Source organism: Lycium barbarum, chromosome 5 (genome assembly GCF_019175385.1).
Source record: "Lycium barbarum isolate Lr01 chromosome 5, ASM1917538v2, whole genome shotgun sequence".
NCBI lineage: Eukaryota > Viridiplantae > Streptophyta > Magnoliopsida > Solanales > Solanaceae > Lycium > Lycium barbarum.
Window position 1 is genome coordinate 129,481,036 of NC_083341.1, and position 4,477 is coordinate 129,485,512.

A 4,477-nucleotide genomic window follows, 5' to 3' on the forward strand; every position below is an offset into this window, starting at 1 on the left:
TCACAACACAAGAAACCATGCTAGTATCATATTAATTTCTTCAATAATCCCACAATGATCAAAACTTCATTTCAAGTTATCAAGCCTTCATTTTCATCATGGAATTCACAACTACAACAATCAAAATACTAAATAAAATCTGGTCATCACACCCGTATTGGGCCATCACTCCAACATACATATTTTTATGTATTTCATCCATTTATACATGCTACAACACTCACAATCATTCATGATACATGAAAGAGAATATTAAACCTTACCTTTATCCTTGATTTCCCCCACTCGGCAAGGGTTGCAAATGGTAAGAACGAATGGTTTGTTGACTCCAACAACTAGCTCACGTTAAAGAGGACCTTCCAATTGGTTGAATTGCTAGAAGAAAATAATTTTTCTTGATCAATTTCCCATGGCTCAATTTTGGGAGCCATGGCCGAATGGCTTCTCTTCCTTTTTCTTTCTTTCTCTTCTTCTCCAAGCTTCTTGACATAAGATGATGATTATGTCTTTTTTTTTTTTTGCCACCACTTATCTATATATATAATTACGCCCTTCAAGTAAAAATATGGACACATGGCCATGGGTGGGACCCACCCACACCACACGGCCATGGTGGCTTGTTCTTGAACATTCTTGAATTTTTTTTTGTGAAATGCCCTTCTTGCCCCTAGCCTTCCTCAATATTACCATGAACCACTTTGTGAATTTCCCTTTTTACCCTTAGCCTTTTTAATATTTCCATACTAATAATATTCATAAAGAACTTGTATATTAAACAAGATCAACATATAGCCTTTCCCTTAACTTCTCACAATTATCTTGAATTATCCGAACGTACAAAATACGGGCTATAACAGTTTGCCTTTCTTGACAAATCTCACAACACCCTTCATGGGTGAGACTTTAAGGAACACCCAATCATCAACTTGGAATTCTAAGTCTCTTCGCCTCACGTCTGTGTAAGACTTCTGGCGACACTGAGCCGTTTTCAAACGCTCTTGAATTAACTTGATTTTCTCCATAGCCTGAAAAACCAAATCCGGCCCTAAAAATTCTGCTTCACCAACTTCAAACCAACCAATCGGTGACCTACACCTTCGCCCATACAGAGCTTCAAACGGTGCCATCCCAATGCTAGCATGATAACTATTATTATAAGAAAACTCAATGAGAGGTAAGTGATCATCCCAATTACCTTTGAAATCTAGGACACATGCTCTCAACATGTCCTCAAGAGTCTGAATAGTACGCTCTGACTGACCATCTGTCTGCGGATGAAAAGCCGTGCTGAGGTTCACCTTGGTACCCAATCTTTTCTGAAAGGATTTCCAAAAGTGCGCAGTGAACTAAGCACCACGATCTGAAATAATGGACACTGGGTCCCATGAAATATAACAATTTCATTAACATACAACTTGGCGTAATCTTGTGCTGAATCTGTGGTCTTGACTGATAAAAAGTGCGCCGACTTAGTAAGCCGGTCAACGATCACCCAAATAGAGTCATGTCTCCTAGACGAATGAGGTAGACCTGATAAAAAATCCATATTGATCATTTCCCATTTCCAGACAGGAATATCAATATTCTGAGCGGAGCCACCAGGCCTCTGGTGTTCGGCTTTCACTTGCTGACAATTCGGACACTTAACTACAAAATCTGCTACATTCTTCTTCATATCATTCCACCAATAAATCTTCTTAAGATCACGGTACATCTTAGTGGAACCTGGGTGAATGGAATACCTGGAGTTGTGAGCTTCAGACATGATTCGCTCTCTGAGCCCATCTACATTTGGAACACATAATCTACCTCGGTACCTCAAGGTACCATCATCTCCCCCTTGTTCAAAAGCCGTCGTCTTATGCTTGTGAATCCCCTCCTTCAGCTGCAACAAATAGGGATCACTAAACTGTTTCTCCTTGACTTCCACGACTAAAGAAGAAAGAGATCTATTCTGAACAACCACACCACCATCCTCGGAGTCCAAAAGTCGAACCCCAAGACTGGACAAACGGTGAACCTCCTTGGTCATGGCTCTCTTATCTGAATCCATATTGGCTAAACTTCCCATGGAACGCCGACTAAGAGCATCGGCTACAACTTTCGCTTTCCCCGGATGATAGAGAATATCCACGTCATAATCCTTAAGCAATTCGAGCCATCTCATCTATCTAAGATTCAACTCTCTTTGCTTGAAGATATACTGCAGGATTTTATGATCCGTGAAAATATCAACATTCACTCCATGCAAATAATTGCGCCATATCTTAAGTGCAAAAACTACAGCTGCCAACTCTAGGTCATGAGTCGGATAATTCTTTTCGTGAATCTTGAGTTGACGAGATGCATAAGCTATAACCTTACCATGCTGCATTAAGACACATCTGAGACCAACTCCCGAGCATCACAATAAATCACGAACCCTTCGGTTCCTTCTGGTAGCGTCAAAACTAGCGCAGAAGTTAGTCTCTTCTTCAACTCTTCAAAGCTTCGCTCACAAGCATCTGACCATTGAAACTTAACCTTTTTCTGCGTCAGCTTAGTCAATGGAGCAGAAATGGAGGAAAATCCTTCTACGAAACATCTATAGTAGCCTGCCAGACCCAAGAAACGTCTATAGTAGCCTGCCAACTCCTTACAGCATCAATCTTCTGAGAATCAACTTTAACACCTTCACCTGAGATCACATGGCCTAAGAACGCTACTGACTTAAGCCAAAACTTACACTTTGAGAATTTTGCCAAAAGTTCGTGATCTTTAAGTGTCTGCAACACTATTCTGAGATGTTTTGCATGATCAACCTCACTACGGGAATACACGAAAATGTCATCAATGAAGACAATGATGAATAAATCGAGATAAGGCTTGAAGAACCTGTTCATAAGATCAATGAAAGCAGCTGGCGCATTTGTCAACCGAAATGACATAACAAGAAATTCCAAATGGCCATAACGGGTTCTGAAAGCGGTCTTCAGAATATCAACCTCCTTAACCTTTAACTGATGATAGCCTAATCTGAGGTCAATCTTGGAATAACGTTGGGCGCCCTGAAGTTGGTTGAATAAGTCATCTATTCTAGGAAGAGGGTACCTGTTCTTAATGGTAATCTTGTTCAACTGACGGTAGTCTATATATACATACGTAAGGAACCATCCTTCTTTCGGACAAATAAGACCGGCACACCCCAAGGCGAAACACTGGGCCTAATAAACCCCTTGTCAAAAAGATCTTTTAACTGGGCTTTTTAACTCTTTTAACTATGCTGGAGCCATTCTGTATGGAGGAATAGATATCGGCTGAGTATCGGGAAGTAGATCAATTCCAAATTCAATCTCCCTGTCAGGAGGGACTCCTGGAAGATCTTCGGGAAAGACCTCTAAAAATTCATTTACAACTGGGACGGACTGGAGAGTTGGAGTCTGGGCATCTGAATGATTGACTCGAACTAAGTGGTAGATATAACCCTTGGAAATCATTTTTCTGGCTTTTAAGTAAGAAATAAATTTACCCCTAGGTACTACTGAATTACCCTCCCATTTTATGACTGGCTCATTAGGGAACTCGAATTTTACAACTTTGGTTCTACAACATACCGTGGCATAACATGAAGCTAACCAATCTATACTCATGATTACATCAAAGTCTACCATCTCTAATTCTGCTAAGTCGGCTATAGTTCTATGGTGATAAACTAGAACTGGACAACCCCTATAAATACGCCTAGCTATGAATAACTCACCCAATGGGGTGGACACCTCAAAGGGTTCATGCAATTTTTCTGGTTCAAACCCGAATTTCTTGGCATTAAATGGGGTTACATAAGATAAAGTGGATCCTGGGTCAATAAGGGCATATACGTCAAAAGTGAAAACCGTTAGTGTACCTGTGACAACATCTGTATGAGCTTCTGTATATTGACGACCTATTAATGCATACAAACGGTTTCGCCCACCGCTTGCGATTTCAGACTTAGCTGCAGTGTTCCCCTGCTAGGCCTGATTATTTCGAGGGACTGCTGAATTCGTGGACTACGCCACGTTACCTCTGGTACCTTGCCTAGCTGACGGACAATCTCTGTGAAAATGACCTCTCTGGCCACAACTATAGCATATATCCAAACCTATACGACACTCACCTGGGTGTCTCTTATTACACTTGCTGCATAGCGGGTTGGTATAATTCGACTGACCCACACTTGCCTGAGAGTAAGAACTTGATGGCCTTAAATTCTGCTTCTTGTCATTACGGAACTTGGGAACTGGGGCACTTGCTGTGGATGAGGCAGGTCCTGCTGACCTATTCTTAAAGAACTTTCTGTTTCCATTACCGCTGAACTGCCCGGCAGACTTGACCCTCTTGTTGAACCCCTTATCTTTCTCTTTCTGCAAGACTTCCTCCTCCTACTAAGCAGATGCGTCGTCCTATAATTCAGTACCTGCATCGTGAAATGCAGGCCCCCAAGGCAATAAACGGGGAC